The 25,438-nt window shown below is 42.2% G+C and overlaps 1 protein-coding gene across 13 annotated transcripts in view; it reads left to right on the forward strand.

Moving 5' to 3' along the window:
• IL1RAPL2 (interleukin 1 receptor accessory protein like 2) overlaps positions 1 to 25,438 on the forward strand; it is a 348,789-nt gene that overhangs the window by 62,262 nt on the left and 261,089 nt on the right. For 3 of the 13 annotated variants that reach the window (XM_053990436.1, XM_053990444.1, XM_053990435.1), the window contains exon 2: positions 2,825 to 2,871. The exons of 7 other annotated variants lie outside the window; for them this stretch is intronic. The gene's annotated coding sequence lies outside the window, so the exon portion shown is untranslated. Of the gene's footprint in view, positions 1 to 2,824; positions 2,872 to 15,895; positions 16,058 to 25,438 lie in introns of all 13 variants that reach the window. 3 more of the 13 variants (XM_053990437.1, XM_053990442.1, XM_053990440.1) reach the window with 2 other exon arrangements.

Below are 25,438 nucleotides of genomic sequence, written 5' to 3' on the forward strand. Positions count from 1 at the left end.
CTTTCTGCTCTTGTGCCGCATTCCTGTGTTACAATCTCCATATAAAACAGGAGAGTTGTGAGCCTGAAAATAGAAGCTGTCTTCAGCCCCTTATTGTTTTGGCAGCTTTATTTTTGACATCAAAGTTTCTTTAGTAATTAAAGATTACATGCATGAAGAAATGTAACTACTCTGTGCATGAAAAATGACATTTGTTTTGCTTGTATGATTTGCAGACAGTTACTGCATTATTTTAGCCTCTTTTGAGCAGGATAACACAGGATGCTGCCCTTGACCTGTAAGGAATAGCAATGGCATTGCTCTGTGTATGTAGCACCTTGTTGTAATTAGCAGTGTTTCAATGTTTCTCATTGTAAGCAGCACAGTATGAATTAGCAGTAAGTAAGCAGGAGCATAACAAATACTCAAGGAATGTTATAAATGTGAATACTCCCTGGTAGGTTTTTTCTTTTTATTCTCACCCTTCTATCTTTTAGCTTTCTTCCAAAAGCTGCTTTGACCTTGTATCTACCTTGAGATACATGCTCCTTATTACCTTTTTTTTCCAATTTATCCCTACTGTTAGTTCTTTGAATGCCATTGGCTCAACACTGTGGCTATTCCTGTAGCTCAGCAGTTCCACCTTGTTTCAGCTGCTGAAATCTATCTCTCATCTTTCTCTGCTTTTTGTTCATTAAAGAGAAAGAAAAGAAGGTGAGTTTGAATCCATCACTGGGAGGGATACAGTTTGATTTTGTTCTGTCTGAGGAGGGAGAGGACTGTGGCTCTTCCTTATGTGCCAATGTAGGTCATGAAAATAAATAATCAGCTTACACATGTATCCACATGCTGCCAGGAAGTAATCCTGCTCAGCATCACTTTATAGGGTTTGGAGTCTTTCTGAATCTTCTAATCCTTAGTGATATTTAAATAACATGTTGTGATTATTGTTTGGCTTAATTCATGTAGAAAAGATGTACTATACAGATGTACCAGCATGGAAATACACGTGTGCCAAGACACACACACACACACAGATGGAATGTATATATTCAACATGCAGAATAATTGCCATTTGCAGACTCTGGGATGTGCTGGGGCAGCTCTCTAGACAGGTGCTCTGGGGTGGCTGTGTGTCTAAGAAAGCAGAGATCCTACACTGGTGATTTGCCACACTATTTTTAGATGGAAATTTTGTTCTAAAACTAGAAGAAGGGCCATGACTGTCCCATTTCTGCAAATAAAGCTCAGAAAGCATTTGCTACTTCAGCACTCGGGATGAGACAGGTGCATTGTTTTTTCTCCCCAGTTAGCTGGATTGTTAGCCAAAGGGGGTCTGCCTTGCAGATTCATGATTTGAAAATAGCTGTGCAGTGCTGCTCAGTGAGTCATGTGCAGAAGACAACATCTCAAACTACAGTGTCCAACACCTACACAACCCACTGCTGCCTCCCACCTGCAGAAACCTTTCCTGCAAAGCACTGAACCCCAACAAGGTCTAGAAGTCCTGAGGGTACCACTGGTCAGGTCTCTTTCCAGGAGGAGCTGTTTGTGGTGCCTCACCAGAGTCAGAGGGAGTGTTGCTGGCCAGAGTCCCTCCCTTGCTTGCCATCTCCAGTGGTGAACTCTGAATACAAATATTCCTCCTCCAGCTCCCCTGTGTTGGAAGAATCTGTCTTGGCTCCATCAGCTGTGGAGTGGATAGAGGATATACCAGTCTCCACCTTTGGATCAGTACTTCCTGAAGAATTTACTCAGCACACGCTCCAAGCACGGGTCCAAAGTGTGCAATTACTGTTCTGAATTAAGCTGCAGTCCTGTCCTGGCATGCTCCATTGGTCAGTCACATACCAAAAGCTGGAAACTGTGTGCACTGGTGCTGGGTGCACTGGTGCTGTGTGCACAGGGTGCTGGTACTGACCCTGTCAGAGCTGGTTGGCAGCCTGGTATGTTTACTGCCTATAGCCATACCTTCTTTTTTTAATGTAACTCCCACAAAAAGTGCTTGAGAGATGGACTTGGATGTAGCAAAGCACATAAATGAGGAAATACATCCACCTCTTAATGGAACAAATGCAAGTGGTTAAGCTGCACCCCCTGCTCCTTTGTACTGCTGGCTCTGAAGCCAGGCTGCAGGTAACACTGCTGGGCGCCTTTGGAAGGCATGGCACAAACAGGAACAGTATCCACAGTGGGAAAGCAGGTTGTGATTCATGAACACCAATTTCAGATGCATGGCATGCTTTCCTGATTAGAATCAGGTCCATACAATGGTGTCATTATGAATTTATATTAAAAGTCCTTTCCACTGGCATGAGAAATTGCTATTGCAGTAACACCCATTCCATTGTTAATAATAACTGAAGGGTTTGAAGTAATAAAATACTAGCTGATATTTAATTATTATCAAATCAAAGTTACTTAGATAAAAGTACTTAATTAATCTGCATTGTATTTCCTAAGCATCTAGATCAGCATTCAATAGAGGGTAAATAATGCTCCTCTGATTTCCAATACCAGCTAGCATATTCATTTCTTGAAGCATTACTTCAATAACCTGCATTTTAGGAAGCTGTGTCCTGCAGCCAGAAGCTGTTCTGCTGTGCAGTTGAAGAAAAATTATTAATTTAAAGCAAATGTTCAGTTATAAACAAAGCCTTTGAAAGCCTCCAAATACTGTTATGTGAATCAAAGTTTCCCTTTTCTTCTGAAGTGTTTTTTTTTATTGTTATGGATATTGATACTTAGAAGTTCAGATGATTTCTTTGACAATGCAAGTCTTTACTGTGCACTTAATGTAAATTGACATTTCTCCTTGTTTTCCTCTTTTTTTTTTCCCTGTAAGACTCTTGTGACCCTTGTCTGGCTTTGCACTGAGAAGTATTCAGAGAGGTAACTCATGTCACCATGATAAGCACACTGCAGTCTCTGTCATTTTTCATTGTTGTCTGAAGGACATCTGGGGAGGGAGATGCTGTTCACATGCAGAATCTTTATCCTGAGGAAGTGTGATTCAATGGGTTGCCTGACTGAACTGTAATTCAGTCATAAATATAAAGAAATTGTGTTTAAAAGATGTTAAAACTCTGATACGCATTGACAAAGGAGAAGTTGGTACTCTTGATTAGGAGTTGATCCTAAAAATACTTGATTCTCCTACACTAAGATGTGACCAGCAAATGAATATTTCAGTTTCTCAGCCCTGCAGTTCAAAGTGCATGGCTTGATTTCTGCATCTGCCCAGAAATTCACTGTACTATTTGGAGTAGCTGAAATCTGGAATGTTTCAGGTTACTAACTTGTTTCTTTCTGCATATGGAGAGAGGAAAAAAAATCTTTGGCACAAGTGCAAGAGGGTTTTGTTGGGATGATTGCAGTGTTTTTTGTGGTATCCCAATAATTAAAAACCACAATAATTGCATGAATTTCATTTTGAAAAGAGAGTTGGATTTCAAACACTTAAATCCCATTGATTTCCTATAGATCACGCTCTCAATTCACCAAAGAAATTTTTGATTTTTTGTCACCTTTTCTATGCAAAACTTGCTAATGGATTCCAGTGCATATGTTGTCACCAGCTTTTAAAACCTATAATTAGGTCTGGTTCAAAACCAAACACATTTTTATTAGATGATTATGATCTTCTAGCAAATAATTATTTAAGAAAGCATAACAAATGCAACCATTTATTAAAAGAGTGCTGTTGACAATGTAAGCACTTACTGTGATTACAGAACTGCTTATTTTAGTCCGTGTTGAGCACCTTCAGGAGGTACCTACTCCTGGTACTGCTTTGTTGGCTTGTAATTTTAATTACTGAAATTTCTATTGAGATGGGTGAATACTGGGGAGGGGGAGTAATTTACATCAGATATTCCTTGTTCTACAGGATTTTGAGGCTTTCTACTTAGCGGTTTTATCTGTGATAAACCAGATATAATTGGTATATTTTATGCTGAAGATGCTCTTAATTTTTGGTTTTTAAAGAAAGTGCTTAAATGATCAGACTGATAAATTTTATGCTAATGAAATTTTCAGCTAGCTAATTAGAAAAATATGATAAATATATAAATATAATATATAAATATTATATTATATTATTATATGTAATAATATATAATTATTTATATTAGTTATTATATATAATATATGAAATTTATGAAATTATAATTCATTCTTAGAATAATTGTTCAGCATCCTTCAGATTATGTCTTGCAATTTGCAGAACAGTAAAGAAGTTTAAAGGAGTAAATTGCAGTTTCAGTGCAAGAATTGGCAGGGTATAACAATTCCTGAAGAAGTGTGCTTTCTGATGAAAATTATTTCTGTTTTTTCTTGCCTCCTATAATTTTTCTGTCATTACTCCTAGACCTGGATCAGAGCAGAATTCTGTGATCCAAATGCTGGAAATTTGAGAGAATTTGGACTGTGATAAATATTTTGCAGCTGACTCACTCTGCTTATGAATGAACTCTGCTAGAAAATCTGGCTCCCACAATTAAAATTTAGAGAGCTAATTGCAAGGCAAAGGGGAATTGTAAGCTCCTATTTTTGTGGCAACCAAAGTAATTTTAGATTCTGGTTCCAAATGGCAGAACATATGGAAAGTATGGATTCAGATTTGGGCTTACAATGAACTTTGCATGGCAGAAAAGCCCAAAAGCAGTAATGGAGAGGAGCTGAGAATGGCTGAAGTGCCAGTCACTGGCTCTGTGCAGCCACGGACAGCAAGGAGCTGTACAAATGAGAGGGAGCCAGGAGCAACACTATCACTTAATTTTATCATGTTCTTCACTGCTCTCCTAAGTAATTAGTAATTATTTATTGGAGTAGTAGCCACAGGGTAGAGCTGACATCAACTCATCTCCTTGAGTTTGTACCAGAGAGATGTGATGGGACACCACCGTACTCAGCCTCAGTGGAAATTCTGTGCTTGGCCACTTGTTAACTCTGTTGATTTTCCTTCACTGTACAGTTGTGTAACACTTCAGGGAGCAGAAGGTGCTGAAGGATGTGTAGGAGCAGAATGGCTCCTGCCAGGAGCACAGATGGTTGGAGAACAAGCCACCCTCAGCAGCCACGCTGGGGATTTTGTGTTGGTATTTTCTCCTTTTCTTTTCTTTCAAACCATAGTTTTAAACTGGGAGTAATTGAAACAGAAATAATTGGATCCCTCCCACTCCTTCCTGGGGTCTGTCTGTGTGTGTGCTCTCTAGGCATGCAGTGTGATGGCAGCAAAGCCAAGGGGTGCTGTCTTACAGGAGGGAAGGTCTGGTTTTTCCATTTACCCAGAGAACAGGGAGCAGCTCTGCCCTGAGCAGTGGCACATCAGATCCTTTGGGGCTGTGCATGGAATTGTGGATGTTGTTCCTGCTGATTTTTATTGTTGTCATAGTTCATAGAATCTGTGCTAAGTATAATGGCCTGGAGATGAATCTTTTCAGAAACTGGACAGACTCCCTCCTTCTCCAAATATTGTTGTGCCAAACACAAGGCTTTAGGCTGTCATAGGACAGCATTAAAAAGACACAGCTCAAGGTTCCTCCCAGTGGGAACTAGGAGGCAAATTTGCTCTGGCAAGACCCATGCTGGTGCATGGAAAGAAATGGGAGGGAAGAAGGAGAGGCAGTGAGTGTGCTGCTCTGCCAGTGCAGCGGGGAGCAGACCTGGGTGCATGGGTTTGGATTGTCACTGTCTCAAGTGCTGACCCAGAGAGCCTTTCCTAGTAGAAAGAAGTTGTATGTATTCATGGAAAGCCAAATGTGATGTGATTATTGCTTCAAGGGGTACAATTTTCCCCTGTGTGTTGGCAGATGTATTTGTGCAGGTTATTTTTCCATTAGCACATGGGTAGATGAAGGCAGCAGTGCCCTGCAGGTTTCCTCATGGAGGTGTTAGTACACAGCTGCTGTGTACATAAAATAACTTGGAATATGTATGATACATCCCTGAGTTAAGATAAAATGTGCTGATGGAAAACATACAGTTAAATATTTTATTTTTGTAGAGTAAACTGTATGTGCACATATGTGTGTATGTATATAAGTTGTGAAGATTTTTTTTTTATTTTCTTGGTGATGAATGTTTCCATATTGCATTTGTGTTGCTAGACTGAGTAATTAGGAGGTCTGATAAGGAGCTGAGATTCCTGTTTTTTTTGTGTTTTATAGCTTTATTTCTAATTTCCAGCACTTTTTCTGCCTCACACCTGAGGACATGAGTGCTCTGCCGTGCCACAGTGGGCTGAGTGGGCTCCTGCTCTGCACAGCAACCTTCTTGGAGAGCTAGGGAAAGGCTTTGCCTTTGCCTTTGTCCTGTAATGCTCATGGGATGGTTTTGCTTGTGAGTTTTGATGCCTGCAGATGGGAATATCCTGTCCTGATGGGTGAGTGGGCAGTGGTTGCTGTCATGTGTGTGCTGGGGAAGGCAGAGGCTGCAGGAGGCATGGGCCACCCTCTGATTTATCCATCCTGCAGCCTCCTGAAGGATCAGGAGGTGCCATTAGAGCTGCTGTGTGCCCCGCACTGAGCCTCTGGAAAGGCACCAGTGGATGCTGGTCTGATCAGCAGCTGCAGGAACTGGGCCAAGAGCTGGAGGTGCCCCAGAGTGGTGATGCCTCTGTTCCTCTCCTGGCATCACTTTGCTATTGCACAGTGACTCATGAGAATAATGAAGTGTTTCTGGAGTGAGAGCTGAAAGTGAGGGGGCAGAGCAGGGGCAGACAGCCCATGTATTGACTTCAGCCATGATGTGCCCCTTCAGGAGGGGAGGACATGGACCAGCGAGGGGGAGAGGGAATTTGCCAACAAGTATGCAGACATAAAGACACTGTGGCTGGGTTGACAAATTAGTTCTGCATAGCATTCATTCCAGTGCTCTGTGACTTAATTTAAGAAAAAGAAAGCCTCATTGACCTTGGTTGTGGGATACAGAGTTCACAGCCAGCCCCAGGACTGGAGCAGGGCACAATGGTGGCATTGCTGAACTGGGCTTGGAAAATCTTACCATCCTCACAGTCTAGAGGAATTATTTGCAAATAATTTGGGGTTTGCACTTGCACTCTGGAAATATTCAAGGCCAGGTTGGATTGGGCTTTGAACAAGCTGGTTTAGTGGAAGGTGTCCCTGCCCACTGCAGTGGGATTGGAACTCGATGATCTTTAAAGGTCCCTTCTAACCCAAACCATTCTGTGATTCTCTCCTGAGATTAGGGAAATCAACCAACACATTTTGAAGAGGAGGGAGGTAGAGTCCTAGGAACTGCTGTTCCTAGAGAGGTAGATGTGAGGAAAGGATGTATCCATGCTCTTTCCCTAGTGAAGTGTGGAGTCCCTTATTTCAGCTCCCAGAGACTTTGTTGCTGCCAGAAGTCCTTCCTGGGCTCTGGAAGGAAGTCCTTCCTTTGCCAGGAAGAGGCAAAGAAAGGGGCATACTGCAGTGGGAATAGGTGAACTTGCCTTGGCAGGGATAAAACAAGTATAAAATGTTCCCCCTTTCCTACCTATGTTAGGAGGTTTCCATTTCAGGAAGGAAGTGTGGGTCTGTTCTGTCATACCTGGGGGTGGGAGAGCCCAGTGGTGTAATTAATGCTGCACGCCTCTGCTCCACAGTTGTAGACTGTAAACAGAGCTGATCAAATGATGGTGTGGGAGAGGAATTGTTTAAAATAAATTTTAATAAATTATAAATAATGTATGACTTGCTTCAAGTCTACCTAGCCAGGCAGTATTTCCAAGCTTATGAAACACAGCCTCGTATCAGTAATGTTCATGTGAGCAACTACCCTGGTGGTTGAATGCATCTCATCCATGTTAAATTTAACTGTTGTGTACAATCATAAGGCCTTAAGTCCCAGTCAAAGAGCAGGGGTTTATTTCTTGTGGCACTCAACAGAGGATGGCTCTTATCTAGAATTCCACAAAAACAAAATTCAGTGGCCTTTTTGATGTTAGGATGGGAAGAAAGGAGAAGATTTCCAAGTCCTGCTTTTAACTGCTTTGTTTGTCAGAGGCTTGTGGAGTAAAAAAAAAACCAGTTTATTGCTCTGATTCACAATAAACCATTAAAATATTCACAAATAGACCATTAAAAAAGAAGAAATTAGGAGGAGTGGGAGGAGTCAGAAGTCCTTTTGATGAAGACAGCTCTGCTGGGATTTGTGCTCCCTCCCTTGGCTGAGCCAGAACAGGGCTGAGTTTGGGGCCTCAGCAGGAAGGACTGGAGTGAACACAGCTGGGGATACATGAGATACTGTGCTGAAGTTAGGATGCTGTTCTATTACTGAACTTAGGAATTCCATTCCCAGGTGCACAGGCATTGCTTTCCTTTTGTTTCCAGAGTGCAAACAGTCTTAAAAATGCACGGTTTGGCTAAAATGTAGGGATAGCTGGATTCAGAAAAAATAAGGGATGTTATTTAGCTATTATGGAAAGGAGCTAAATAGCATGAGTCAGGCATTTGACTTTAGTGGAAGTTAGATATCTAAAAATCTTTGTGTATCAGCTGTATGCTTCTACATTTCCTTCCAGCAGGAATAACAGCACTTCCCTATCCCCAGGGAAGTTGTGTGGATGAGTATGTAGTGTGATGGAAGCTGTTTAGATAAGCAGGCTTACCCAGTGTGGATTTGCTTTACACTAACAAAATCAGTATCAGATGGAATACAGAAGAACTCACTGATGCTGCGAAAGCCAACAAATACCTTTTTCATTCCCGTAGATGACAGAACCCCTGCTTTTTTTTCTTTATTTAAGAGGTATTCAGGAGGCAGAACAAAGCTCTGCTATTGCCTCGCAGCAAGTGACCTAAACCATTTAAGCTGAAACATATGACTCTGAGGAAGTATTTTGCAAAAACAGATGCACAGAAAGTCAATTTCCTATTCATATTTTGTTGTGGCAATTGGTACTTTCAAGAGATGGCAGACTTAAATTAGCTGGAAAAGTGACATCTTTAATTAGGAAAGCCTCTCTGCCAGCACATTGAACAGTTGCCAGTTTCTCAGCATTTAGGGACCATTGATTGCCAACAATGGCAGCTAAACTGCTTCTGGGTAGAAACTAATTGAATTTTCTCAAGTTAAAACGAGGATCTGAAGTTAAATCAAGACGAACTCCTTTGCTTGCTCTCATTTTACTTACTGCTGTGATATTCTCAGCACTCCAAGGGCTGTGCTAGATGTTGGTGAATGGAGCTGCCTGGGGCACAGCTGTACAGATTCCTCCAGCCTCAGCAGTCCTGGGCCTCTGCTGTTGCCACTCACCACACAGATCCCTGTTGGTCCTGCCATGCCATTTTGGTGGATGTGTTCTCTTCTGGAGGACTTTTTTCCTGGGGCAGGTTGCTTTTTTTCAGTCTTTTGCTGTTGTGATGGGAACTGGTGGAGCCAGTCTGAGGAGCTGGGCTCTACCCTATTGCCTGAGCATCCCTTCCAAGCCAGTGCTGCCTACTCACTTGGGATGGGTAAATAGCCTGTGGGTGACATGTGCAAGCTGTGAAACTGGGTTGCAAATTTGTGTGAGGCTTGCCAACTAGACCTTCAGTGGCACACAGCTGGTGTTGGTGCCAGGTCTGCTCCCTTTCCTGTGAGAGCTGAGGGCTGAGGTGAAGCCTCATGCCAGGCTGGAAAGGACCTGGGCTCTGAAGGATTGCTGCCTTTGCTGGCTGCAGTGTGGATGCTTTAGCTGTATTTCTGTCCCTTCTTTGGTTATTTCCTCATCTCAGCTGTAGCTTCTCTGAAGCGTTTTTAGCACCTCCTGCACCCGTGTAAGCCCAGGAAGATTTGTCCTCTCTCTGAGCAGGTTCTCTTACTGTTCCTGGTAATCATCCAGGCTGAGTTCTGGCACAATGTCTGTTCTTATCCATCCCATCCTTCCTCTGTTGCTATTGTGTGGTCTGAGGGATCATTCCCTGAGCTCTCCTATGAATGCTGCTGAAACCTTTGGCTGCATGGAGAACCTGAGGGGAGCTCTGCTGATAATAATGATAAATCTGAAAAGTTTAGGGTTATCTGCCCAACTTGTGTGGAAGCTGGAAATGCTTAGACCTGAACTGTCTGCCTCAGGCCTATGCTTAGAAGAGGAACTCAGAGATGTAATTACATGTTTCCCAAAGGGCAACTCCATTTCTTATTTCCTTTTTTACCTTCATCCTGATTTATCTCCTTTTGCCCTCCTTTCCCTTAGCAGGGGTTTTGGAGGATAGTCTCTGCTTCATTCCTTCACAGTTTGAGATATAACTCCAGCTGGTCTCAGGGGAAGGAGCCTGCTGGAAGATGATCTTGCTCTAACCATATGTGTGTTTATTAAAGCTATTCAGCTCTGGTAGACTGTGCTAGTGCTGTAAGAAAATGATTGGGGTTTTGGTGTGTCTCCCATTTAGAATCAAGGCAAAACTTAAACTTCAGGTTTTGGTCAAAATTGAAGTTTTTTTTTTTTTCAACCAGCCTGTTTTGCCCCCAGGTATCTCAATAACTTTGTTTTTCTGTTAAAAAAAACAGGAAAAATTTGTAGGAAGGGCGACTCCTGCCTTGCTATATAGCCTTTTTTCCTTGGCAGGACACAAGGAGCAGGAGAAAGGAAGGGCTTCTTGGAAGCAGCTGCAAGGGAATGGTTTACTTGGAGTACTCAAGAAAAGCAACTTTGTGAGGCATCAACTGAGTCTTTGGTGGGCAATGGCTCCCAGCTGTTGTCTGGATTAGAAATGTGTGTTTTAAATGTGACCCAGAGCTGTGGATTCTCCGTCCACACAGCCCTACCTTATATGTCAGTATTAAAGGAAGTTTGTTCAATGTGTCTTCTCATGAATTATGTACATTTGCTTTCTGTTTGAGTCTCCTTTACAAGAAAAAAATGCCACAACTGTTGGAGTGGGAGAGAACTTGAAACAGATTTGAAGATTGCACAGGAAAAAGAATTCAGTTAAATCTTTTGTTAGAAAGAATCCTTTTCTCAGCAGCTAAGGATATTATTCATCTTCTCCCATTACCTTCCAGCATTAATCCAGAACAGAAGTATTTTTCTTATGAAATGTATAGTCTTTCAGGTATTTTACAAGTGGTTTATTCCCATTGCAAATACAGTGAAAGGAAAGAAGATCCTTATCCCTCTTACAGACCCACTGTCAGGGAACTGCTCCTTTTGCTTCTCTTTCTAGTGGTAGATAGGAAAAGTACAGACTTCTGAAACTATATTATCTCTGGAAATGTTAAAGGAGATTTTCTCATCACTGTGTGAAATGGCAGCAAACATTGCCCATATTTGGAAGTAAAGTTTAAAGGAAGAGACAGCAAAGATGTGATTGTTCACTTAAGAGAAGTGTTCTGGGAGTCATCTGCATGGAAAGCAAAAAGGACAAATTGCTGGGGAGTGTATGAGGCTTGTAAATGAAGCCTGTGAAAAGTCTACTCAGCTGTTACTAGGGAATGGCAGGAACAGATGAGTGCCCTGAGGAAATTGAAATTTCCTGTTTCTGCCAGCCCAGGCACCACGATGTGGAAGGCCACAGGAGTCTGATGCCATGTCCTGCAGTTGTGCTGATGATGAAGAAGAGGATGGGCAAACAGAGGATGGCTGCTGATATGGGGGCCAGAATTGACATTGCTGACATTGAAAGGAGAGAAATGAATCCTAAAAAAAAACATCAAGAGGAAGAAATCCTGGGGAATGTGTGAAGTGTTTCTGCAGGGGAATGGAGAGGTCCTGGATGGTGATACTCAGAAAGCCCCTACAATAAACAAAGCTGCGCAAGTGTTGCTAAAGATGGAAGTCCTGGCCTGTGACGTGGATCTGAGGTGTTCCCCAGCAAGCAACAGGACTGTAGACTTTTGATTTGAGATTTTTTTACTGTAAAAAAGCCACTATTTTAACTGCTATAAAGCAGATTTCTAGTAGTCAAAGCAAGCAAAATGGCCAGATTTTTAAAATAAAAATGAAAAGACTGGGGAGATTAGTTTAACAGAGAAAAGGAAGTGTTTTCTCCCTCTCAGAAAAACACAGAGGTTTGTTCAAAGAAGCTGTAAAACCCAGCAAAAACTAGTATCAAAAAGCTGGTGGTGCCACAGATAAAGCCTTTCCTCCTCCTGGCATGGGCTGTGCTTCCCAATTCTTTGATCTTCTGCTTAATTCACGTGGGGTGTGTGGCACAATTCAGATATCCACAAAGGATCAAAGTGTAGTCAAAGACAGAGGTTTGAAAATAACACAGAACATGTAAGAAGTGGCTAGTAAGAGATGGTTTTGATAGGTGTTTTTCTGTGCTCTGAAACTTTTGAAGTTCATTGTGTGGGGCCAGTGGGGAGGGAAAAAGCCCAATAAAACTAATAATTGAATGAAACATGAACAGGGGTTTAAATGTCAAAAAGCTGAGACGGCACCTGGGGCTCTCTGTCCATAGAGCTGTCGAAGTTGGCTGGTGATGAGATCAAAAGAGAGATCTTGTTAGTGTTTGCAGTCAAAGCTGTTTTCCACAATGCTGATGAAGATTTACCCATTTATTTTGCCAGTTGCGTTCTGCTGGTTGAAAATGTAGGATTGGTGCAGGCTTTTAAGAAACTTGCTCAGATTTGAGGTGGGCAGTGCAAAGACATCACCTGCATGGACAGCCCTGGGCCTCTACAGACTCTGCACCTCTGTGTGTGAATGTCCTGTGCAGCATGACTCTGGTCCATGTACAGTGTGTCTGTGTCCACCTCTGCTCGTTACAGGAGGAGAAACTGAGCTTTGGTGTCATGCTCAGGGTCTGTGTAGCTCATCTCCAGCCTGGAAGCAGCTCTTCTACTGTTGGGACAAGACAGTTTGATCCTGGGACAAGGCTGTTTGAACTAGAGAGGTTTTCCTCCTTTTCTGTACATCTGAGAGATGAGTAATACACTGTCTAGTTACCTGCAAGGGGGCAGGTTTCCATTATCCTGCCCAATTTGATGCTTCTGTCCAGAACACAGCCTTGTGAAATGCCCCTTTTGCCTCCTGAGGTTTGCTGCTAAGTGTGATGCTTTGAGAGGAGGTTTGCATTTAAGACGTACAAGAACCAGACCCTGTTTCAGTGTTCAGTGCATAAGCTTTTAGTCTTTCTAATATTTTTCCTTGGAAAACTACTGATTTGTATTGCAAATGTGTTTGCATACTTCTTTAAAGTCTGGTTATTTTTCTACACCAAATGGAATTCTTAAAGTATAAACGCAGTTGCCTCATCAGGGGAAGTTCAGCCATAGAAGGTCAGAACTTACAAGAGTCAAGAGCAAATTTTAATAAGCTCCCAAGGTCCCCAATTAATTCTCCTTTTTTTTTTTTTTTTAATATACTCATCAATGCTGGGCCACCAGTTGCATTGAGTGTCCTTTAAAAATAATTAATACTGCAATCCCTTGAGTATTTTCAAGGTAAATAAGTTTTGAAGTTAATCACAGTAATGGTAAAGAGATAGAAACTGCTTTTTTCTGTACTTGTTGTCTATAACTACAGGCCCATATAGATAATCAAACATTTCTAGGCAGATCTGGATCGATTTAGAGATTACAGCTGAAGCAGGGGTTGAATTGCAGCTGGATGTTGTTGAAATTGTACAAGCTCTCTTCTTGACATTTTTTTATATTCCAGCTTCCTCTTGCTATTTTCCTCTTCCTTATAAAATCTTGTATTATCTGCAGGTTTTGAAGACTTCTTTTTCTAATCTGGGTTGCTTTTTTTGTTTTGCTCCTTAAATAGAGATTTGAGAAAATGTGAGAGTATTACTTGACAACCAAATTATGTTGGAGTGAAGCGAGTTGACTTTGTTGCGTGGAGCTGCATCAGCTGGTCTTCTGGCAAAGTGCAGTTCAAGATGAAAGAGTGAAAAATGCTTTATATTTAAACTTCTGGGGAAACACTGGACATGGCCTGGTTGTTATAGTGAAGTTATCTTTAATCACCAGTGTTTAATGGAAACACATTCTTTCTGCTATCATTTTTAGTTTGGTTCAGGAATGTATTTTTACAGGAACCTTGCATGTCCCCACTTCCCAGTCCTGGTGTGCTCTGTAGGATGGACTCAGTGCAGGGGCTGAGTGTGAACAGAGATGTGGAGATGGGCTCCCATTGTTTGCCTGGCTCCCACTGCTGCCAGGCATTCAGTGCTGGAGCAGGTCAGTGCTGGTCTGACTCAGAATGGCCAGAAGGCATCAAATGTGGGGGTTTGGTCCTCAGCAGCCTCTGCTTCACTGCCCAGACCTGCCCTGTCACGCTGCACTGCTTACTAACAAAGACCAAGCTGCAGATATTTGTTCCTTTGGAGTCATGGGCTTTTCTTTACCACTGGGTTAAAGACAGAGCCAGTGTTTCAGTGTCTGCTGGAAATGCCATCCCAGGTGTAGACAGTGCTCTGCTGAGAGCAGCCTTCTCACCGCTTGCAGCATCCTACATGCTTTGGTGAGTAGGAATCTGGCTATTAAAAGCAGCTGTTCCAAATGTTTAAAAAGGTACCTTGTAAAAAAAAAAAAAAAAGTGTGCTGTAAGTATTTAACATCTTAATTACTTGTCTAGTTAATTTGTTTCCTGCAGAGTCCAGGTTTTTCCTTTTCTGGAACTTTGATATGTCTTGCTTTTAAGAGGGTCTTCTTACTTGTACATATGCTGCAACCTAGAAATACACCCCTGAGAAATCTGTCTGTAGGTGAGCAAGGCTGGATTTTTGTATTCTGCAGATCTAATCAAAGCTCATTTTAATAATGTGATTTGTCTTAAATTTTCTACTGGGTCTAAACCTTTAGACTTTTCAATCTGCTTTCCAGTCATTATAGGCAGATTTCTGTATGAATAATGCATAGTTTTGCTTTAAAAATCAGTCTACACAAATCCACTTTATTTTCACTTTTTATTGATTCCAACCTTGGTGGCTTGCATACATCAGAAATTTCACAACTTAAAAACGTGTCTATCCCTACAAACGAGTCATTGATCAAAAAAGGTTAATTTAACTGACTCCCTTGAATTTTTCATTGTCTCTCTTTTTGGTTTTTATCTAAGTAGGAAAAACAATTTCCATTTAGAAACTTCAGTTTTCAGAAGAGTAGGGTTTCACTTTCTCTGCTGAATGTATGGGCATATAGTGTATTAATTTAAATACAAATTCATAGCAACAATTCACAAATACAATTCACAGAAAATTTGAACCCATTGCAGTACTTTATTACTGTAAGAATGCTCAAGTTATGCTTCCATTCCGAAGAGATTAATCTGTTGCTGACTACTAACATTTAATTCATTATAAGGTTAAGTGCAAGAGAATTTGATATTTTTTGAAATGGTAAAGGAAACATTTTTGACCTCTACTAATGAAATTGCCTGTTTTCTCTTTTCCCCTCCCCGTCCTTTGATCTAATTTATTTTTCCTCTTGAATTTCCTCAGCACTTTTCTTCCCAGGCACTCTTGTCATCCCACTTTTTAATTACCTTTTTACTTTCTGAGGTGGATGTAGGAGGGACCCAAATGCTGACTTGGAGATAACAGTGGGAACCCCTGTGGGCTCTGGGCAGCTGTGGCTCATCCTGGTGGGCTGGGATCTGGCAGGCTGGGAATTCCCACCTGAAGTCCTGTGAACTGTGGAGACAGGGCTGCTGCTGGGTCTTTGCTGACCTACTGTGATTGTTTGTGATGGCTAAGGTGTAGTCTGGAACCAGTGCCCTGTGATTGCATGAATTAATACATTTAAAATAGAAAATACTTCTCAGCTTACACAGATCTGTTTCACATTGGCAGAAGCCACTTCAGACCAGGTTTTCCCACTCTCCTCGAAGGTGATTGACAAAATCTGCAGAGGAGCTGTGCTGGAGAGATGGAAGGTTTGGGTTCATGTTTCCCTTCAGAGTCCTCAGTAGGAGGTGAAGGAGAATTTCTGCTGTTATTTTAGGAAAGGTGATTTCTGTAAAATTTCTGCCTTTCAGCAGGGAGTTCGAAGATCTTACACGGAACATAGAATTTTACAGAGCATCTGGCAAAACCTGCCAGTGCAGAAGCAGCCCCTTCACAGGGAAGAGGGACCTGGCGGGCTCCATTTGGGAGCAGTGGGACCAGTTGGGCTCCCCTGGAGCAGTGCAGATGCTGCTGTGAGTAGAAGACAATGTCCCTTTGCTGCTGCTGCTACCACCTTTCACTTGCTTTGGCATAGACACTTGTTTGATCATGATGCCTGGAGAGGCATCAATCACATCTGAATTATTTGCTGCCTCAGAGGTTTATTGTGCAACACCTGTTTTTCTCTAAACCCAGGCACTGTGTGATCTGACCAAAGCCTGGAGGGAAGCACATACTGCCATGCCACTTTTATGTGCTGCCAAACTCCTTACAGTGAAGTGCCTTTAAAGCAAGACTGTCAGTATGGTTGGCTGAGTGACAGAAGATCCGTGCTGACCACTTGTTAGATGCTTGGCTAGCTGTGAAATGCCAAGGGGTTGTTATCCTCACCTGTGAGTTCCTTAACTCAAACATGTGCCATAAGGACCCTGGCTCTCCTAAGGTGGCTTTAATCAAAACACAGATTCTTTCATTAACATCAGGAGGCCGAGCAACATCAAGGAAAGCTCAGGCAGTGTTAGAGAAGCACAGTGGGGTGGGGGATGATGCTGTGGTACACAAGTGCTGAAGGAAAGATAAGCTTTCCCATCTCAGTCCATCTGGGGCTAGACCATTGTGATGGATTGCCAACATGTTTGCAAGCAACAGTTGTGTGACAAAAACCCATTTTCTGTGTGACAGGTTTTGTTTTCCCTATAGAAGTGCTGGCTGCTTGACACTGCTCTCATGAGGCTCTGGCTGAGATGTCCCCATGGTTGTGTTGATCCCTGTTTCATGGGTGAGGGGCCAGGAACTTTCTTGCCAGTGGCCACACAGCCCTCCCAGAACACACAGCCCTGGCACTTCCCTGCCTGTTACTTCCTCTCTCATTGTGCTTGATGCTTGCAGGGGCTGGCACTTAAATATGCTTCATGCAGCCAGGGGCACTTTTGCCACTGATGAAGTGGGTGATTTAAACAAAAATGGAAATTGTTCCTGTCCTTGCTGTGGTAGTTTCAGCCTTTGTCCTCTTGTTTCCTCAGTGGGTCAGTGGGTTCTTTGGAAACCTGTGCCTGAGCTGGCCCAACAGTTGGCTCCATGCTGAAGCAGAGGAGCTGCTGGAAACAACCCATCCCAGTAGATGATGCCTGCTTTGAAATGCTCTCAGCCCTCCCAGCTGCTGGGCCCTGGTCTCCTGCCCGTGTCTGTGGTGAGCTGCCTGCCTGGCACACAGCCTGCTAACATGTCCTAGCAGTGCAGGCTCTCCCTGCTTCACAATTTTATACCCTTCCTATGAAAAAGAAATAGCAACATGGATGTATTTATTCAAAGCATCAGGGGAAGAGGCCTTTAGCAGCCTGACTGGCTGTGTGACATTTACCTTCTCATGTCTGTCAGGATTTTTATTGCTGAAATGAGGCTTGTGAACCGCTCCTCTCAAGATTGCTTCTTCAGCCAGGGCTGAAACATTGAGGATGCTGGATAATAATCTACTGACTTCATCTTTTGTAGTGAGACAGTGTCCTATGTATTTGGGACACTTCTGTGGCTTGTTTGTCATCATTCTTCATCTCATGTCTTTTGGTCTTGTAAGATTGACAAAGGAATCACTTAAACCTCCAATTTCATGTACTCTTTCTTAGGACAGCATTTGAATGAAAAGTTGATGTTTATATTGAGTCCAAAGTAAGGATTTTTTCCCCCCTCTGAACTGGGCTCTAAGAGCTGGACATAGCTGCAGACTTCAAAAGACAAAGATGTCCCATCTCAATATTGGGATTATTCATCTATTTATGTATTTATTCATTCATTCTGGCAAGGTCAAAAAGATGAAAACACGGGGCTGGATTAAAACCTTTGCGTTATAAGTGAGAAGATATACATTACTTAAGTGGACTCAGTCTATAGCGAATGCTGGATTTGAGGCTTTCTAATGGGCCCTCCTGCCTGTCCCCAGGTAGGCTGACCAGGAGAGGCAGAGCTGGGTTCAATGGGTGCCAGAGAAGAGATGCAGCTGGAAACTCAGGGTGTTTGTCCCAGCTGAAGGTGCTGCTGCTGTGAAGCACAGGAAGTTTGGTGAGGCATGGGAAAGTCTGGGGCTTGAAAATGCTCTTTGGTGAAATTTTCTAAAGGATGCTGCCTTACTTTCTGTTCAATTTGAGTGCATAGGTGACAAGCATGACTGTAAAAATAGGGGGCAGAATAGAATGACTAGGAGGATTTATTTATTTTTACTAACATAGGGGAGTTTTCTTTGCTGGTTTTGTTTTGCTTGTTTGTTCTAGTTTCAATATGAATCTGCATCATCTCAATACTTGAGAAATTGGTGCCTTGGAGATGTGATCAACTGCCTGATGTTTCATTCTCTTTCTGCTCTTCTAGAGACTACATGAATGTGCAACATCATACTTATTTTGACATTATAGTAAGATTTCTTATGGTTTCTTCCTGCATGTTGCTCCTAGCATTGGACAAGATGCTAAATTGGAAAAGATATTGAAAAACAAATGTATGAAAAAAAGCAAATAAAAATAAGGAATAAAGTGTAGCACGTAGATTTCATATAATTCTTGTGCAAACTTAATTCTTTTCCTTAAGCACTGGCACGGTTTTTCCAGAGAAAGGAAACACTGCTAACATTTTATTAACACCTTTGTTACCCTGGCCTTTTCAATCTAACAGCAGAGTGTAGCTTGGGGGAGGGTGTTAGAGCTTATCTTCTACTCTTTTGACACCTTGTGCAAATTAATGACAAAGCCCCACGTAATGTGCAAGTGAAAATGAGGTTTTGCTGGTACTTAAAAACCGTATGCTAAAACTCCAAAATGAAAATTCTCTTTTCTTGAGCCCCATGACCTAACCCCCTCCTTGAGCAACTGGGGGAAGGTGGGAGAAGAAAAAAAGGGAAGGGGGGAAAGATAAAGTAATTTTAAGTTTTTTTGAGACTGTGACTCATTATTCTTTAGCTCTCTGGAATGCCACGAGACTTTTTTAAGCATCCGTTATTTGTCACTTGGCAGAAAGAGGCTGATAGCTTGAGACTTGAATTGTCATTTTATACATAACACACTGACAGATCCATGCAAAAACAAACCTACCAAAATTACATTTAAAAATGTATAAAGACACCAAATAAACTTAACAGAGAGCTTGCCAACACTATTATTAATTCCATGATAAAAGACAGGACAGAGGGAGCTGCTGGGATTGTGCCTCTTACATTTGCGCTGATTTTTTTTGAGCCTGGTCCTGTTGCTTTCCAGTTGCTGTCTCCTAAAAGGAAATGGGCTTTTCCTAACATCAGGTAGAGGGAGGGAAGTTGTATTTTGGCTCTTTGGAGGCAGAACAGAGAATCCAGCTAGCAGGGTACTGCTTGAAATTGGATCGATCTCCCTCATTGAGCAAGGTGTGTCAGTAATTTGCTGTCAATATGTGTCTGAATTTGAACATGATTTTGCTTTTGGGCATGCCAGCACTTTTTCTAGTCTGTGTCCACACACAGTTGGAGGATTGGCTTTTAATTGCATGAATGTCAGCCTGGATGTTTGGACTCTTAAGAAGCTGCTTTCAAAATGATCTTTTTCTAACAAGGGCCAGTCAAGGTATTTTAGCACAGAAGGAAGAAAGGTTTCCTCAACACTCCTTTGTCAAAGCAGATATTGCAATCTGGGGCAAGATAAGGAAGGGTCTCCCTTGCCCATTTCTTTGCCCAATGCTTGTATGAACGTGTCAAAATATTATTTTGTGTAGCCTACTTATGCATTTTATTTTTGACCACTATGGTAAGGAGCTTTACTTTGTTCTGTAGCTCTCCATGAAGTATCAGAGGCCTTTTTCATGCTCACACTTAGGTGTGCAGCTTTTTGCTCTGTAATTCTCCAAAGTTTTCTTACTTGCTCTGGATGGCTTTTGCAATGGTCTGATTGATTGCCTGGGAGTTGAACACTCCCATGAAAGTACTCAATCCACTAAATCTCAAACTGAAGCTGTGCTTCAGTGACAGTTAATTGGGAGTTATTTATGTTTTTCTGCAGGCAGTAGGTACTATCACTGTTTTCCTTGGAGTAGCATTTAAAAGATTCAGAGATTGGGTCTCTTCTACACTAAACAATATTTAAACCTATTGAAAAAAGGGTTCCAGAAACTTTAGAGGCAAGTTACGTTTGTACCATGAAAAAGCAATCCTGAAAATAAATATTGAGTAACTATTTCAGAGGAGCAGGGAGAAAATGATTGGTCATTCCAACTATATCTGGATAATGCATTGCCTTGAATTTGAAGGGGAAGAACTTACCTGGCCCTGTTATCAAGGGTGCACCAAACTGAATATTTAAAAAAAGGTATGCTTTGAAGCCAAGCTGCAGGTACACAGTAGTAGGCTGTATCCACTGACTTGACACGTTGACCCTGGCTGTTGAGATCCCATGGTAACTCTTGGAATATGTATGCATGCATATGAGGGGAATAAACAGAGCTCTCAAATTTCAAGAAGAGAAATCACTGTATCACTGCTTTCTCTCTGACCTTGAAAGTTCTTGAATTATTAAAGAGTCTCTTAAAAGTGCAACCTAGTTTCTAAACCCTCTAACTTTAAAATGGCATAACCATTGTGAAATTTAGTTCTGGAACCATTTAAGCATTTTTTTCCTGCATTACTTTAATTACAAAAATTGGATGGTTCTATTGCTTTGGAACATTTTATAATTTTAATTAAAATTAATAATTTTATGTACACTACAGTGCTGTGAATTCAGGATACCAAAAAATTTAACAGCTCCTAATACTCTTGTGAAAATATCCTTGAGTAGCTGAAATACTGGGGGTGTTTCTGATAGCTGAGTACCACCTGAGTAACCTGAATTACTTACATGCCTAAGTTACAGAGGAATCTAGGTAGCTTTTAAATACACTGGGGTACAAAGGTATTGTTTATGCTGCCTGTGAGCAGAAAGCAGACTCCACTGTGAGAACTGAGGCTGGACCAAACTGTGGGCTGCTCAACAAACACACCTACATTAGGGTAGCTTTGACTTGAGCAGATTTTGAAATAATGATCTAAGGATGGTACCTGCATCCTCTTCCTTGGGTTAGAAGTTTTCATACAAGAAAGAGTTCCCATATTTTTCTATGATGCAGGTGGTGATGTGTTGTAGTCTTTGCCCCAGATTTGCCCTGGATACAGTGAAGTGGAATCAGGACTACAGCTGTTTCTAGCTTATTATTTTATATCTCATTTATTAACATCAAAGAAGTGGCATGTCTTCCCAGTTCCTAGGTTTGGGTTATTTTATGTTCTCTTGTACATAAGTGAGTTTTATATGCTGTAGGAGAAACTTGCAGTGGAAAATTCATCCAACCCCCTCCTCACAAGTGTGAATCTGTGTCTGTGTCTCAGCAGGTACCAGAAAATGCTTCTGCTACAGGAGCCACTTGCAGGCTGTGGGCAAAGCTGAACCTTGGCTGTGGCACAGCTTTAGGTCTTGCAAATCCCTTTGAGTTCCATCTAACAGGGAGGCCTTTGAATTCTGCCAATTAGTGACTTGTGCTTTGTGTGTGCTGTAATAACAGAGATGTTGTTTTCCCACTTTGCTAAATAGGCACAAGGCAAAGAAACTTCTCCTCCCTGAGGAGGGAGCTTGTAGTGAAAGTCCCCCTGTATCAAATACCCATCTCTCCCAGCTGTGCAGGAGTGTCTAAGGAAAGCAGGGAATGTCCAAGTGTGTGCTGAGAGGAGGAGCAGGGCAGCCCTTTTCAGTGCAGGGTGTGGGCCAGGGTCTGTCACTGCATGTGTTTTGTGGTTCCACTGGAATAACAGTGCAGGGCAGAGTTTGATGGCTGAGGTGATTTGCTGTGTGTGAATACAGATGCACTTACTGCCCTATAGCTTGTGTCCATGCAGAACTGCTTCAGCAAAGGCTGGGGGAAATGGGAAGGGCTGGAAAGGAGCTATTAATTTTGGCCCTTCGGGAAAGTAGCATCCTGTAGATTCTGCTGTCATCACATCCAGTTTTTCTCCTTGTGCATTTGTCACAGATCAAGCCCTGCTACCCACTTTTAAATGTAATTACTGTAAATGAGGCACGCTCCAATTCCAGGCTCTTGCACCATGCCAGAGCTATGCAAAAGTCCTACAGGAATCAATCCTCCATGTCTCAGGGACAGAAATGATGCCAAGAAACATGAACTATCACTTTTGTTTCCTCCATCTTAATAAAACAGAGACATCTTTCAAAGTTAATTTCAGAATGTTCTTTGTTGTCAGAAGTAATTTGGTGGCCTCAAAGGGCTGAAAACCCCATCCCCTGGAGAGTCAAATGCACTTTTGGATATTTGTGATGTGATTTGTGGGGTGTAAACAGACAGCTTCCAGACTCCATGCTCTCTTTATCTGGATCTGTAGACTAAAAACTGTGTGTGTGTTTTAATTAGGAGACACAGTTAAAAGTGTTCAGAGATGAAAAATTGAAAAGAGACCTGCTTGCAAAATGCATGCGCCTCCTTTTTCTGATATGTACTTATGAGCACACCCTTGGAGAGCAGGAGCTCCAGCTCTGGCTCTGTCTGTGAGACTGGGGCTTGGTGGAGCTGCCAGCACTGAGGGCTTAGCTTAGGGGTGGCCAAATTCTTCCACTGAAGAATCTCTGCTGATGCTGGGGACCAGGACAAGGCTGTCCTTTGTTGGCAGAGATGAAGCTGGACCAGGCAGTTCCACCCCTGGGGTCTGTAATGAAAGTTGCAGGGCTGAGGGCTGTGGCTCCTTCTGGTGGGAAGTGCCATGCAGGGCTCTCCCTGTGCTGCTGCCCAGGGTGTGCAGCTCCTGGGAGAGGAGAGGCAATGCCTTGTGGTGCTGGACCTGTCCCTCCTGAAACTTGCACAGTAAGGGGAAATAGTAACAGTTGGTTTCTGCTCTGTGAGAGGAATTAAGCATAATAATGTGTTAGCCTAGACTGCTACCTGCCAGAGTTAGACTCAGGGCTGGGATAAAAAAAGATTATCATCTGATTTTTCCGTCTGGATGAGGCTGCTCAGTTTGCCTGCAGCCCGTGTCCCCGGGGGCTGGCGCAGAGCGATGCTGCTGCGCTCCCGGCCTCGCAGGGGAGGCGCGGCCAGCGGTGAGGCGTCCTGCAGGAACACGGATGCCTTTCTGGAGCAAACTGAGATGTAGAGCCAAACATGCTGATGGAAAACAGCCTGGAAATACACACAACGACCAAATGGTGCCTCTCCCCCAGCTTGCTGCTCACAAAACTCAGGTGATTTCAGATGCCGGATAGGTTTATAGAAAATGTTTTCATCCTGCTTGCCACCAGTTTAAAAACATTTTAGAAAGAAAATGAAGTGGCAGATTTAAAGTATCCAGCATATTAATGCTAAAATGATATGACCAGGATCCTATTAAAAAAGGATTTCTGTTTCATATCTAGAAATTAAACTGTATGCAATTATGACAAGACCATTTAACCTTTGTCCAGTCTACCTGTCCTTATCTGTTTAGTCAAGCTTCCCAGAACAAATCGGTTTTATAGCAAAACCACAAAAAGTGATTAGCACAGAAACGGTATTTATTCTGATTATTCTCTAGTGGCTAGACTATTGCAAGAGTTAAACCTCATTTGCATCTTTCTGCAAACAGATGTGGCTGTAGAGAGCTGTGGTATCACAGACAGCAAGGCTAATGTGTAGGGTGTGTGGTATGTCAGCTTTCTGATCTGGCTGGTTAGGCTTATAATTTCCTGCCAGTTTATAACAGCCTCTGGTTGGTTGATTGTAAAGGCAAAGGCACTTTGGGGCTTAGGTAGCAGGGGAATTGATTTACCCGAATATCTTTCATCTGAATGTGATTTGTTAATTTTAGATTTAAAGACTATGCTGGTCTTTCATTTATCTGCTTCAGCCTATGGTTTGCTTCCTTGTATGTTTTATTTTTAACTGCAGGGTTTTACATCTGTATTAATAAGTCATCCAGGAAATATTGTAGCAGTAAATAACTTGAACATTCCAAGTGAAATAATTGTCAGAGTTTGTGCAAATAAAAAGGTCTGATTTGCTACAAGTGACACAAATATAACAAACAGAGCATAGTCCAATGGAAGAGACAGTCTTCAGAATAGCTTTTCAAGGATTCCTTATTGCTTTGCAATGCGTTTTTTTTGTGAAACAGGAAAATGACTTCAACTTACAGCCCAACCTGGTCATTATTTAAAATCACCGAGTCATTTTTAGTCTCCAACTTTTCCTCTTCATAAGTAGCTTTTTGGATGGGCAGCATGGAAGCTGCTAACTAAATTTCAATTTTTAGGAAGGCCTTTAGTCATATAACTAAGGGTGATAAAAATCCTATTTAATGGGGAATACTCCTTTGCCATGGGCTTGATCAATAAATTAAATGGGTTAATTAAGTTGAGCTGTCAGGACCAAGGACTGTCATGAAGTCAGGCCAGCAGAGTTGGCCATTTATCAGAGGAAAAAGTTTGTCAAGAAAAGGCAGCCTCTAATGGGTTATTCTGGAGTGCATGCAAATGAGCAAGTACCTAAAAAATCTGGCAAGGAATGTCTGTCATCTGATCACAGGCAATATAAAAGGAGGTTGATACATCTGTGCAAAGTCATTAAATTTGCTTATCAAACTTCTTACTGTGAATTTTTGAACTTCAGGTTCTGAGGAGATGAATTGGCTTGTGAGTAATAGTCTTAGGTATTTCCATTTTTCACTCTTCACTGAGAAATTAAATTTGTTTTATATTTTGAGATATATATACACACAAACATATACCTATATATGTATGAAGTGGTTTAAAATGCAAGCTTATTAAAAAATAGGAAAGCTTTTATTGCTTTCAGAGCATTTGGAGGAATTATGTTCTGCAGGTAGAATTCAGTGTAGAGATTGGAGGCAGACCAATGCATTCCTGTCATTTCAGCACAGGACACTTGCAGTGTCATTTGTGCCTGCCTCTGTTTGCTGCCTGCAGGAGAATCCTGTTGATCCTGGGCTGTGAGGGTCTCACAGCTGGGTGCTGTGGGCATCTGCATGGAGGACCCTGATGAGTGACCCAAAGCTGTCTTTGGACATCACTGGAGAGGAACAATCAGCAAAGTTTCAGTGCCCACTTACTGAGGGTCAAGAGACAGAAAGCCGTAGGTGCTCCACATCTTTAGTTTTTCCCTGTCACCCTTGGGCTGCAGAAAGGTGGTGGCAGTGCTTCTCTGGCAGCCATAGGTGTGATGGCTGCTGTGAAGCTGTTGAAGCTGTTGTCTGAGGAGCTCCCTGAGGCTGGCATGGTGTGAGCAGCAGAGCAGCAGCAGATCCTGGCTCTGCCCAGACCCCTTTGGTACCACGTGCTCCGCTGCGGATGTGGTAGGAGTGAGCTGGCGAGTGCTTCCCAATGTGGAAAGTGAAGCAGTGCATATAATTGCATCGAAGTTGCATCTCT

Source organism: Vidua macroura, chromosome 14 (assembly GCF_024509145.1).
Source record: "Vidua macroura isolate BioBank_ID:100142 chromosome 14, ASM2450914v1, whole genome shotgun sequence".
Taxonomy (NCBI): domain Eukaryota; kingdom Metazoa; phylum Chordata; class Aves; order Passeriformes; family Viduidae; genus Vidua; species Vidua macroura.